The sequence below is a fragment of the Lutra lutra genome, chromosome 7 (assembly GCF_902655055.1).
Source record: "Lutra lutra chromosome 7, mLutLut1.2, whole genome shotgun sequence".
Taxonomy (NCBI): domain Eukaryota; kingdom Metazoa; phylum Chordata; class Mammalia; order Carnivora; family Mustelidae; genus Lutra; species Lutra lutra.
The window spans coordinates 89070495-89085105 of record NC_062284.1 but is presented as its reverse complement, the minus strand read 5'-3'; the positions used below and the strand labels follow the sequence as shown (position 1 = coordinate 89085105).

Here is a 14611-nt window from a genome sequence, read left to right as displayed (position 1 = left end):
CAGGTGCCCCTGAAAGAGATCTTCTTTATCCAAAGAACAGTGGGAAATTATTGAAAGATTTTAAATGTGAGGAGGGGGGGGTATGGCAACATAATGAAATTAACATCTTCAATATAAAGAACTAATTGAAGGGCGGCTGGGTGGTACAGTCAATTGAGCTTTTGACTCTTGATTTAGGCTCAGGTCATGATCTCAACGTCATGAGATAGAGCCCCACAGTAGGCTCCATGCCCAGTAGGGAGTCTTCTTGAGATTCTCTCCTCTCTTTCCCCTTATACACACTGTCTCTCTAAAATAAATAAATAAATAAATGAATTTATAAAAAGAAAAAGAACTAATTGAAGACTGAGTGAATGCAGATAGATAGGATATGATATCATCATCCAAGCAAAAGATCATGATAGCTTAGATAAGGGTGTTAGTGATTATGGTGGAGATGGAAAAAAAAAAAGGGGCAAGGTCAAATAACATTTAAAAGGAAATTCTGGCAAGATTTGTTAAAGCACTGAATAAAGGGTGACAATGGAGAGAGAAAAGGCTTGATCTTGTGCTTTTGGCTGAATAAAGGGTGACAATGGAGAGAGAAAAGGCTTGATCTTGTGCTTTTGGCTTCCGTCACTGTCATTCTTTAGATAAGCAACAGTGAAAGGAGTGAATTGGAAGAGAAAGATAAGACCAGCTTTCATGGGTGCCTGGGTGGCTCAGTGGGTTAAGCAGCTGCCTTCAGCTCAGGTCATGATCTCAGGGTCCTCGGATCAAGTCCCCACATTGGGCTCTCTGCTTAGCAGGGAGCCTGCTTCCCTCTTTCTCTCTCTGCCTGCCTCTCTGTCTACTTGTGATCTCTCTCTGTCAAATAAATAAATATAATGCTTCGAAGAACTAGAGCTGGTTAAGATATTTATGAAGCTGTGGGTGAATGGCATATGAATATAAAAGTCTCATTTAATGACAGAGACTGTGATAGGCAAGATCAGGTAAAGATTTCCTTGCTTCAGACAAAAGTCCTCTGAATGTTTCTAAGCAGGGGAAATGAGTCAACCACAAGAAGAGATAGAGGAGGAAGGCAATCTCTGTAATTGCCACTCTGTGCAACCAGCTGAGCAATAAAGAAGAGATGAAAGGGGGAAAGGACTACTGAGCTGCATAAACTCACTAAAGATTTTTCTATTATTTGGTTTTTGTGTTATCTCATCTCCCAAGTCCACAGCTTTCCACATTTGTCTAGTTTAAATTTGTTAGATAACTCTAGAAGACCAATATTCCCAGATTAAGACTGCTTATTTTGAAAACTAAACATTCACAAGAATATTCAGTTCACAGTCCTGGTTCAGATGTTTTTATTTTTGCTTATAGCGTTTAGAATAAAATTCTGGAAACCTAGACATATGGAGCTAGAAGTGATCTTTTTTTCATAATTCTTTACAATTCCTTCCCTGACAAGAACATAGCAAAATAATATACTTCTAAAAATTGAACTGTTGATTTACTATAAACCCATTTCAGTATTCCACATAAAATTACTTAGAAACATTATTTCTACAATGCCCTTATTATGTTATATGGTGCAATAATGAGGCATTTTCCTTTTCTATGGTGAAAATAGCATATAATTATGGGAATGTATAATTTATTCTCTAGGCTTAAATTGATCCTTTCTGATAGTCAGACATACCATACTTTGTGGCATTTACATTGGACTTTGAGGTGTAGACAGGAATATGAAATATGTTAAAATTAATGAAATACAAATTAAAGAAATATAAATCTACCTTGAACATAATTTAGTTTCTTTTGCACTATGACTTAGTTCCTGTGGGCTATAAAATACCACAGACTGTGTAGCATATAAAAAACAGAAACTTGAGAGCAACATGCCTATGTTTTATTGTGACCACGACAACACAAATCACCCAGGACTGCCCAGTCTGTGAAGGAGAAACATGGCATTGGTGGGAAACACAAAGAGAATGTGAAAGCCTACTCTCAGAAACGGGTGGAAGAACAAGCCCAGAGCCTGAGCGACAAAACAACTGCTATATTTCAATAAAGAAAGACACCTCTTACTCCTGCATGGGCAAGGATCCCACTACCCCCCAGTCTCCTGGATCCACCTCACCCTCGTACAATGCCAGTACCCCATATGGAGAGTCCGCCCATGATGCCAGTGATGGGCCTTCCTCCTTCTGGGATGATGCCAGTGGGACCTGCTCCTGGAATGAGTCTGCTTACGAGAAGCTACATGCCAGCATTGCCAGGATCCCCAATGATGAGATCTTTTGCCCATCCCATGACGGTACCCACGTGGCAAGTAATTACTCAAGATCAGACAGATGAGGAGCTGTTATTTAACAGCAGGACAAGGAAGACTTGTTCCTCTTTCCTATCAAAGAGAGAATAGTTTTGGCAGGGGAGTAGTGCAATTAAAAAAATTTTAAAAAGCAATTTTCATTTGTCTTGTGAAAATAAAATTGTCAACTGTTTTAGTTAAAACACACACAAACACACACACACACACACACGGAAATGTATTTCTTACGGTCCTGGAGGCTGGCACAGTCTGAAATCAAGGTGCCAGCATGGTCAGCGTCAGGTGAGGGCCTTCTTCCAGTCGGAGATTTGTCATTGTATTTCAGGCAAATGTGGCAAGCTAGCTCTCTGGGGCCTGTTTTATAAGGGCATAGTAACATTCATGTGGGCTCTGTTCTCCTGACCTAAACACTTCCCAAAGGGCCCACACCTCTTAATACCATTACATTGGACATTAGATTGTCAACACATAAGTATGGGGGAAGGGGAATACATACATTCAAACCACAGCACATTGTAATATATATTTTTACATATACCAGTTCAAATGTAAAACACACCGCCATTTTTTCATGCCCAATAAACCTGAGTATACAGAACCATACCATTTGCAGAAAGCCAGCAAGGTGGAAAAGACATCTAAAGTGCTAATTGGCTGGCAGACCTTCTCCTCTACTGGCACATCTTTCCCCATTCAAAATAAGCATGACAAGATAGGAGCAAATCACATCTGCCAACTATTAAGACCGTCATAATGTTCTGGCTAAAAATGCCTTTGCAAGTATTATTATATACCCTGGACAGTTTAGAAAAGTATAGTCATCATATTTTCCCGTCTAGTAGCTTTAAATTGTTTCATAAGTGACCATTACAATAAAGTGAAAAAAAAAATGCATGGGTCAATCTGTACTTATGGTATGGCTGTAATAGTTGATCAGATAGGAAGTGGGTTTAAATGCAATACATTCCTTCATTCTTTCCCAGAAGGGGTATACACCCAATAGTCTTAGAAAGCCAGCTAAACTGGCTTGGATGCTTTCCATAAGTTGTAAAGTTCTTCATTCTAACCTTTTGGAAATCATACAAGCTAACATAACTTCTAATATCACATAATTTCTATTATATTTTCTGGATGTAAACATTTATATTATATTTTTTGAAAATTCAACTATATAAAAATAGTAGTAAAAACTTATGGGAAGATTTTCATGGAAGGCAATGACAACTTGCCTTTTCCTACTTACACATCCTGGGTTGCCCTCCAGACAGCATGGGAGTGGGGTAAAAAATAAAATAGGGAAGAATGAGACATGAATTTTAACCCCTACTCAACCATTGGCCTAGCTGAAGAATCAGCCTAGTGGATAGTGAACTATAATGATAAGAGCAATTTTTACATATTTGACAGGCTGCCTTATGCAAAAGATATTAGACTTAATGATTGTGCCTCCAAGTGTTTTTTGATTCAAGATGAGAATACTTTCTAGATATCAAGGCTAAAGATATCAGGCTCTAAGAGGTAATCACATCTTCAGCATTACCAGGATATCACACCAGTATTCTTGTGACTTACAGACCTCTGTGTTCCATTCTAAATAGGAGAGTCAGTGATTCCACTGATTCCATAATGTTCTCTCTGAGCCTAAACTTCCTCACCTCTGAAAAAAAGAAGCCATCATAGTTAAAGAAAAAGCAGTCAAATTTAAAATCGAGATAAGGGGATGAAGAGACAAAAAATGTGAGCCCTGTCATATAAGCGCCACTATGTAGCTCCACTATCAAAACTTAATCTTGAAGTTGAACTATTTATAACTCACAGTTTCCCCGTGCTGATTGCACAAGTGCCTGGCTCATCTCTGCAGCACTGTTAAATTAGAGGAAAGAATACAATAACCTGTTACTTTTAGCTTAGTATCTCAATATTGTTGTTGCATGTCCAGAATTTGTTACATTTTTGTTACTGCATTTTTTGCTTTATAACTGATTTCACATAAAAGTGATACACAATGAAATAAGAGATGGAAGTATTTCAAACTTCTTGTTCAATCTGAATTGGTTTTCTTATGCATTATGATTAAATAATGCATTTCTTTATAATTGATATGAGATTTTCAAACGTGAGATAATTTTATTATGGCTTATATGTTTAAATAGGTATAGATATAGTGAAAACTGACAATATTTTAAACAAAGCAGCATCTCAATATACACCACAAATCTCATGATTTCTTATAAAACATTTTATTTTAGCCTATGTATGTATATAAAACATGCAGCCCTTTAAAGCTGGATAGATTATTATTTGTATGAAGACAATCATCATAGATCAGTAAATGTGTATTACTTTTGGTTCCAGATCCTTTGACCTGTCCCACCTTGATACTTTAGGTGATATTAGTCAATAAAGTCCAGAAACACAACAGATTCTACTTTTTTCCGGCCCTTTTTTTCTGTAGGTATCCATATTTCTAAAACACTGTTTTTATCCATAAAGTCAAACAAAATATTGTACCTGTTAAAATTAGATTCTTGGCAGTAAACTTAACTATACATTAAAGTCACCATAATGCTCAATCTGTTTCTTTTCCATAATCCCAAGCATTCGACTTCCACTCAGAGGGACAACTCATGCTGTTCATTCTAGAAATATCCTTTCCTCCTTTTGTTGGCCAGTCTAGCTGTTACTCATCCTTAAAGGCCTAGTTCAGATGTCAACATGATACAGATTGCTTCAAAATGTTCAGGGATAAGTAACTGCCTCATCATCATATTTCTTTTTTTTTTAACTTTTTTTTAAGATTTTATTTATTTATTTGACAGACAGAGATCACAAGTAGGCAGAGAGAGAGGAAGGGAAGCAGGCTCCCTGCTGAGCAGATAGCCGGAACAGGGCTCGATCCCAGAACCCCGGGATCATGACCTGAGCCAAAGGCAGAGGAATTAACCCACTGAGCCACCCAGGCGCCCCTCATTATTATATTTCCAAAGGATGTTATGTTTATGTCCAAAAGCATTTTTGTTCCACTTTAGAAATTTAACACTTAAACAGTTGGTAATTATGTTACAGTGCAATGAATTTTATGACTTAACATCATTCAACATTCCTAATGATTATCCTAGAGAAAACCACAACATAACAAAGTTTAAACCAAATAGATTCCTGGAGTCTGACTCTGTGAGTCAAAATGAGGGTTTTAGATGGGAGGTGGGGTGGAGGGATAGGTAAGCCCGGTGATGGGTAGTAAGAAGGGCACATATTCCATGGAGCACTGGGTGTTATATGCAAACAATGTATCATGGAACATAGATAAACAAACGAATAAACAAAATGATATGTTAAATAAATAAATAAACCAAATGGATTAATATTCTATTGATGTATCTATCACAAATTACCATAAATGTAATGGCTTGAAATAATATCTATTTATTATCTCACAGTATTTGTATTTCTGGTTCTCTGTCAGGGTCTCCCCAGGCTGACGTCCCATGGCCCTCATAGGCGCTTCATGACTTGAATGCGTGTGTTTTCAAGGTGAGCAGGACTGCATTATCTCTGCCTTCTGTCTCTAACCTCTAGATTCCCTGTTAGGAAGGAGCTCATCTGATTAGGTCAGGCCCAACCAGTATAACCAAGATGTTACTTCTGATCAAACTCAATTGATTAGAACCTTAATTACATCTACAAAACCCCTCTTGCCATATAACCTAACATAACCATGAAAGTGATATATGCCAACATAACCACAAGAGAGAGTAGTGGAGTGGCCTTCCCCAGCAGAGAATTTTCAGTGACATTTAGAATTGCTGTTCAATGGTGATAATACAAAGAATGACTTTCAGATTGTTTCAGCTGGTTTCAAAATTTGCAGATAATGCACTCTATTTTGCCAGCATTCTGGATACACTGTTCTGACCATTTTCCCCATGGTGCATTACTGTTTGGGTATCGAAAATTTGCTTAATGAGATATCTGATACAGCTCAGGATTTTTTTTTCCTGGAAGAATATGAAAAATGCCAACTGGTTTATTTTATTTTAGCTGGATATGAAAAAAAATATAGAGAAAGTACAGCTACAGAAAAGACTGTTAAATTTTTTTATCAGAATTTAAAGGAAATATAAAAAAACAAGGACTTGCTTGTTTAAAATATAGAATTGTTTCTCACACCTAGTCTTTCCAGACAGCACAACTTTCTCAAAGTAAGAGATGGCATCTGGACAAAGATCAAATCAGGGCACTTTTTGTAAAATGTGGCCTCAGGATAAATTTCAGATTGAGAGAGCATCTATAAAACCCTTTGTTAAGGCTTCAGAAAGATTTAAAGCAGTTCCTTGTAGACCTTCTCCACTAGGAAAAAAAAGATGACTTCTAAGAATAATAAGGGCATGCCTTCTATACCCTCTTAGCTAGATAAAATGTTTTCCAAAATTCTTAAGGGTATGCTCCTTAGATTTTCTTGCCTAGAAAAAAGGTCTGCTATGAATCTAAGGGACTTGCCTTTTAGATACTCTTTACTAGACAAGAATTCTTTACAGCTGTGAGCTAGAGAAGGGATCCTCGCAGAAAAAAAAATGTGGGTGTGGGCCCACAATAGGCAATGGAACAGACTTACAACTTCATACATAAATATGAACAAATTTTTAAAATAATTGTACCAACCTCTACTGAAAGAGATAGCTACAATGAAAAAGTATCTCAGGCATCAAATTTCTATGAGCAGGAAGCAGGCTATAAAATTTACTCAGCTGAGAGCTTGGCCATTTCTTATGGAAAAAAAGAATGACTCAGTTTGCCCAGGAGGGAGGACAGAACTGAAACCAGAAGTCAACAACCCCAGGGGCCAAAATTGGGCCTTAATCAGCACATGTTTCCTGCAACCAAAGAGGGATGAATTATCACCTGAGCCCAGCTGGATTTCACATTGCTGTAGAACAATGACTTTTATGTGGTTCTATTTCCTGTTTTAGATGGATATGTCTATAGTATTAATCATGTCCTCCAATCTATGCTGAATGTGTGGGAGGCAGGTAAATTGTCTCTTTGATATACAGATTTTCAGATTAAGAAGCACATTATTTGGGGCACCTGGGTGGCTCAGTGGGTTGAAGCCTCTGCCTTCGGCTCAGGTCATGATCCCAGGATCCTGGAATCGAGCCCCACATTGGGCTCTCTGCTCGGCAGGGAGCCTGCTTCTCTCTCTCTGTCTGCCTCTCTGCCTACTTGTGATCTCTCTCTCTCTAATAAATAAATAGAATCTTAAAAAAAAAAAAAAAAAAAAGAAGCACATTATTTGAGGAGTCTCGTTCACACCTGGACCTGATTTAGATGATGAAATGCTAGGCTTTAAACCTGACTGTGCTAATATAATGAGATAAAACTTCGGGAGTCTTGGGAGGGACTGAGTATATTTTGCACTTGGGAGGGAAAGGAGTCATTAGAATCCAGAGAGAAGGCTGTGGAAGTCTGCCAAGACCACCCTCCTCTGCCCCCTGCAGTGAACCATACCTCCTAGTATTCACTCCCCAAAGTGCGGGACCCACCCGCATTGCATCTCAGCTGAGGCTGTATATTCAGCAGATTGCAGAAGAATTATACTCCATGACCTTCCAAAAATGCTTACAGCTTCTGCATAGATTGCTTAGAATGTTTACCACTGGGATGTTCCAGATACCATGCTGTATGAAGCGCAAGCCACATGGAAAGGCCAAGCATAGATTTCCTGTAAATATTTCCAGCTGAGTTTCCAGGCCACAGCAAACAGCGTCTGACAACCATGTGAAGGAACAATCAGTCAAGCTCAAGGCTGTAGCCCCTGTCAAGAACTGCCTACCACGATGAGAGACTCAAAGCAAGAACCATCTATCTGGAATGAGTCAACCCACAGAATCTTTAGAGGTAATAGTAGTTTTTTTTAAAACCGGGAAAAAAAACTTTTTTCCTCTGTAAAGGGCCATATTTTAGTCTTTGCAAGCTATATACAGTCTCTGTTACATATTCTTCGTTGTTGTTTTTTTTAAATTATTTTAAAATGTAAAGGTGATTCTTAGCTCATAAGTCATAGGAAAACAGGCTACAGATCAGATTTGGCCCATCGGCCAGTAATCTGTAACCCTGCTTTGATCTACTAACACAGAGTGTTTTGTCACACAGCAATACATAAATGAATATGAAATGGTGTGCGGGAGAATTAGCACATGTGTTTTACCATAGAGACAGCTTCAGGGAAGTGGGTATGCCTTCAATATCTAACTAAACCCATGTTCATAGCAGAGTGAGTATGCCATAAATATGTTACCTATAATTCTCTTTATTAAACGCGACTCAGTCATATTTCAAAATCCCCTCAAAATATTTTCTAAAATATTATGTATTCATAAAAAATAAAAATGAATCCTAATGTAATGCATATGCAATGTTTTGAAAAACTGACAAAAATATCCTGCTAGTGGTAATTATTATCTCTATGTTGATTTAGAATGTACCCTAGGGTCAAAAAAAAAAAAAAAAGCACACTACTGATCATGCTACCATGTGGATGAACTTCAAAAACACTATATTAAAGAATTCAAATGCATAGGATTACATATTTTATGGTTCCATCTTTATGAAGTTTCCAAAAAGGAAAATCTAGAGATGGAAAGCAGGTAAGTGTTTACCAAGGTGGGGAATGGGAGCAGAGTTAACTGAAAAGTGGCATGAGAAAATTTTAGAGTACAGAGAATGTTCTAAAACTAGAATGTATTGATGGTTGTATAACCCTATAAAGTTACTTAAAATCATACCATTAAAATGCATGAGTTTTATGGTATGTTAATTAAGTTATGCCTCAATAAATGTATAAAAGTATAACAAATATCCGTATTTTCACTGCAGCAATATGGAAAAAAGGCTAACTCCTTTGTGCCAATTTGAAAGGAAAAAAAGCTTTAAAGATGTATTTTAATACAAAGATATGTTCTGTGAAACACTGTCAAAAATAGATTTAATGTTCTTTACTGTGCCATTTTGCAGTTCACAAATTATTTCCTTTGAATCAATACACTCTGCACATTAACAAACATCACCACCATCTTATCATTCCTAGAGAAAAGGCATATTGCCGGGTAAAGACTTTTTATTTCTAGTTACCTAGTTACCTAGTAAGATTTCAGAGAAGTAACAGAAACTTTTGATGAGCCTTAGAAAGTCCAATGGGAAATACAATTCCCAGTTATCTCTTACCAGTCATTACTCCCAACCACTCTTCAAAATAATAGTACAGATTATATAACTAATGGAAGTTTTAAAAAAATTGTTATCTTCATCCCTGAAGACAGAGTAACAGGCCCTGAAAGCTGGATATCACTTCTTTGTAGTTTTAAACTACAGAAAACATGAGAACATCAAGTGACGAATAAAACAAATGTTAAAGTAAAATCAATAATTTCATTAATTTTTTAGTGATTCCTTCACATCAAAAATATATGCATAAGTAATAGCTTAGGTTATAATCTGACTTACAATTAAACCTTTTTGTACCACTGGGCCCTATACCATTACAGAAAGGTAAAGAACCAATGTACATACATATATATATACACAAAATGTCCCATCAATTTGCAAGGCTTCAAGTAGCCCCCAACTGCAATGGACCATGGACAGAATAAGAACCACTGACAAAATGTGAATTGATGCTTGATTATTTTAAAAAGGTCAACACGGTGCATCAGGAGTGGCACATAATACTAAGCAAGATATGAATATTAAAAGCAGAGATTTTGCTTTTCTTTTAAACATTTTGGGCAGGAAAAAAATTTCCTTTGATTTATTAAATGTGCTTAACCTCAGGAAGAACTTATACAGAATTATGGTGTCAGTGCTTGACAGAGTCTCTGATATAATCTAAGTGTTTTCACTTGAGTTGTTCAGACTTTTTTTTTAAATTAATAATCCTTCACCCATGATACCATGATCCTGTTGAGAGCTGGATGTACATCCTAGATCCTAGAAAGCAAAAAGACTTGGCATTAATTAAATAAGAACAAACCCTAAGGACTGAACAGACTGTGAATTACAGATCATAGAAAATTCAACGGAGAACGATGACACAAGAAGGATTAAAGAAAAGTGAAAGTTAATAGCAGGATTTAAATGGATTTGGAGGATGTTTGCTTCCAGTCAAGTTGGAGGGGCAGAAATTAAATTTCTACTCCTACCTTAGACAACTAGAAAACTGGACTAAATATATAAAACAACGATTTTCAAATATTAGGCAGTAAGCAGTTAAGGACTACTCTGTATGAGAAGGAAAATTAATAAAATGAGCCCTAAATTTATACCAGTTTATTGTTCAAAAACTCAACAAAGGGAAGAGGAACCCACATAAAGCCTGGTGGTCTCACTGAGCTGAAGGGACAAATATCAGATTTTGAGAGGATGAACTACTTAGAAAATATGGTGCAGAGCACCAAAGAATATGGAACCATGCAGAGGGAGCTCTGGAGATCTTCAGAGACTTCCTTTAAGTCTTTGGCTTAGTACAGATCTGTACATCTCTAAGTAGAAATTACCTCAACAGGGAAACAACAACTGAAATCAGGAGGCATAAAAATTCCCAAAGCCCACACACAGCTAGGAGTAGTTTGTGTTCTTAGCCAGAACGGTGAACTTTCGTTAAGACAGGAAACATCAAATTAAGTTCACAGAAGGCTATTTCTTTGTAATGGGGTTTAATTACATCAAGCGCCAACAAAAAATTCTTCAAAGCAAACTACCACAGATCCAAATAACTTAAGTGTACGCCAGAAGAGTATCCAACATTACTTAAAGAAACATAACAAAACCCCTAATACTCAACATAATAATCACAATGCCTTGGACCTGAGCATTTATTTTGAAACTTTCCAGGAAGCAGAAAATATGATCCATAACCACGAGATATATCAAACAACAGAAACAGAGGCATAAATGACTGAGGTAATGGTATTAGCAGGCAAGGATATTTAAAAACTAACAACTAAATACTTTCCACATGCTTAAAAATGTAATATAGAAATGACCATGATAAGGAAAATACCAGAAGCTATTTTAAAAGACCCAAATGTAAAATATAGAGATAAAATCAATAACTGATAGAAAATCTATCTAGTGATAGATTTAACAGAAGACTAAAACTGCAGAAGAAAAAAATCTGTAAACTAGAAGAAACAGAAATAGAAATTATATAAAATGAAGCATGAAAAGAAAAAAAGGACTGGAAAAAAAAAGAGGCTAGTAGATAATATTAAACATTTAATGTCTGTATACAGTTGAGTACTGTGGGAATGGGAGGCAAAAACACATTGAAATAAAGTCCCGAAACTTCCAAATTCATAAAAACCATAAGCCCACACATTCTAAAGAATATACATGCAATGAAACACATGAAAATCAACCATAATCAAATTGTTAAAAAGCAAAAGAAAAAAAAAATTCAAAGCAGACAGGGAAAAAATATTACATAATACAGAACAAAAATAAGAATCACAAATTTCTCATTAGAAACAATGCAAACTAAAAGACAATGGATGATACATTTAATGTGTTAAATTTTTTAAACAAATGTGTTTATCTAGACTTTTATATTCAGAGAAAATATCTTTCAAAAATGAATATGAAGTAAAAAAAATAGTTAAAAAATTAAAAGCTGGAAATATTTGTTTCCAGAAAACCTGCACTGAAATAAATGTTAAAAGAAGTTTTTATGGCAGAAGAAAATATTAGATGAAACCTTGCATTTATCCAAGACAATGAAAAGCACAGGATATTGTAAATAATAATATAAATGTGTTCTCATTTTAAAGTTATTTAAAAGATAATGTACAGCTTGAAGCAAAAATAATAACAGTGAACCTGTAGCTTGTAATTTATGTAAAAGAAAAATGTATAGGGGTGCCCAGGTGGCTCAGACAGTTAAGTGTCTGCCTTTGGCTCAGGTCATGATCTCAGGGTCCTGGGATCCTGCCATGCATAGTGCTCTCCGCTTCGTATGACTCTGCTTCTCCCTTTCCCTCTCTGACCTCTCTCGCTTTCGCTCTCTCTCAAAATGAATAAAATCTTAAAAAAAAAAAAAAAGAAAAGAAAAATGTAGAGTAGCAAAAGTGTAAATATGAGGAGGAAAATAGGATACTGTTGTAACCTTCTTAGAATATGCAAAGACATATTATATTATCTCAAAGTAGACTATAGTAAGTTAAAAATTAATAATAAAAACTCTAGAACTCCCCCCCAAAAAGGAGTTGTTCAGTAATAGAGAAAAAAAATAACATTAAATAATATTGATCAAAAAGAAGGCAGGACCCAATTATGTCAATAATTATGTTAAGTGTAAATGAACTAAACATCCCCAAAACTGACAGTGATTGTCAGATGATAAAAAGCAAAACCCAACTAAATGCAACATACAAATAACTCGCATTAATTATGAAGTCAAAGAGAAAAAAAAAATAATGGAAAAAGATGTACTATACTACAACTAAATAAAAGCAAGCTGGAATGACTATTTTACTGTAAGATATAATAGATCTGGGAGCAAAGAATATTACCAGGGAAATGAGGGAAATTAGTTAATAATCACAAAGTCAATGCATCAAGAAGACATGAGAATATTAAATGTGTATGTAGCCAATATCAGAACTTCAAAATAGATGAAGCAAAAGTGGATAGACCTCAATGAGAAAAATTTCGAATTACAGTTAAAGATTTCAACACTACTCTCTAATTGACACAAGTAGACAGATCAGTATGGATTGGAATAACTAAATAGCACTATTAATCAACTTACTCTGACACAGAGAACACCAATGCAGCACATTAACCAAGCAGAGCCAATAAATGTAAACATTCATCAAGATCAACCACATTTTTGAGTCTAACACAAGGCTATATAATTTAAGAGGATTAAAGTCATATAAACTATAAAAACACACAAAAAAATAAGTTTTTATACTTATAGCGCATTTTTGGAAGATAGCTAAAGTAATCTTAGAGTGAAACTTATAACATTCGATGCTTATAGTAAAGAAAAAAAGTTTGTAAATCAACAATCTAAGTGTCCACCTTAAGAAAATAATAACTGAAAAGCAAATTAAACCCAAAAGAAAGGAGAAAACAATAAGGAAAAGCCTAAAAATCAATGAATTAGAAGGATGGGACATCAGCATAAACCTTACCAACATAAAAAAAAAAAACAAAAACAAAGGAATATTATATACAACCTAAAGTCAATAATTTACAACTTAAGTAAATTGGAAAATAGCCCCAAATATGAAACTTATCAAAGAAAGTGAATCCATGGTCCTCTTCCTTATAAACTACAATAACAGAGATGTAGAATGCTGTCTTCAGAAACCCCCATACCTGAAGCTTTGCCTTCTGGTTGTGAGTCAGAACTGTTTATTTCAAAGTGACACAGAGGCCCCTGATTAGAGTCCAGTGCTTCTTTCATATTGATATAATTTCTAACAGCCTAAGATTTTGGAGAACTACACTTCTCAGTGACTAAAAAAGCAATAGTCATTCTAAGAAGGAAGTAGTTATGAGACCTAAGAGCTGTGGCATGTTCTTGGGAGAAATATTGTTTTCCTATTAACTGTGCAATGGGTCCTTTCTATATGTATTACACCAGTCTTATCAACAGTAAAGCAAAAAGCAAAATTTTCCTTTCTCAGGTCCCCCTTCTATCCAACAGCACACAAATTCAGCTGTTCAGTCATGGCATAGATAAAATGATTAAAATCTTGCATTCATGAGAAAACTTTAAAGCCACAATCAAGGATTTTTCTAATGCATGGCCTGCATTCCTGTTACCTAATCAAGAATGATGGAATCCAGAAATCAGATCCCATGCCTAAAGGCCCTTTTAAACATCTTCAAATGGATTTAATTACCCGCCACTAATAGAATAGAAATATATTTGATGATTATATGTCTCTCTTCAGATTTGATCAAAGCTTGGTGCATGCATGTGCAATACACACACACACACACACACACACACACACAATTCACTTTGGGTTTTAGGTCTGAGATATCCCTCATTGTCTATCTAGTGATGGAGAAACTTATTCCCCTAAAATTTTTATTAGGAGATTTATAAAATGCTACTCATTACTCAGAATATCTATTGTCCATATTATTCTGACTTCAGGTAACATAAAAAGGACAACTAAAACTTTCAAACTCAAGTTAGCTGAGCTTACATACAAAAGGTCCTGGATCTTTGTTAATGTTCCCACTGTTTAAACTGTGTTCTTATTCCCAGGGGAGTATTTTGTACTCTAT

General features: G+C 35.7%; 1 pseudogene; it reads left to right on the top strand.

Annotated features, from left to right (window-relative positions):
* The first annotated feature begins 1871 nt into the window (after positions 1 to 1871).
* LOC125104503 (U1 small nuclear ribonucleoprotein C-like) lies at positions 1872 to 2398 on the top strand (annotated as a pseudogene).
* The last annotated feature ends 12213 nt before the right edge of the window (positions 2399 to 14611 follow it).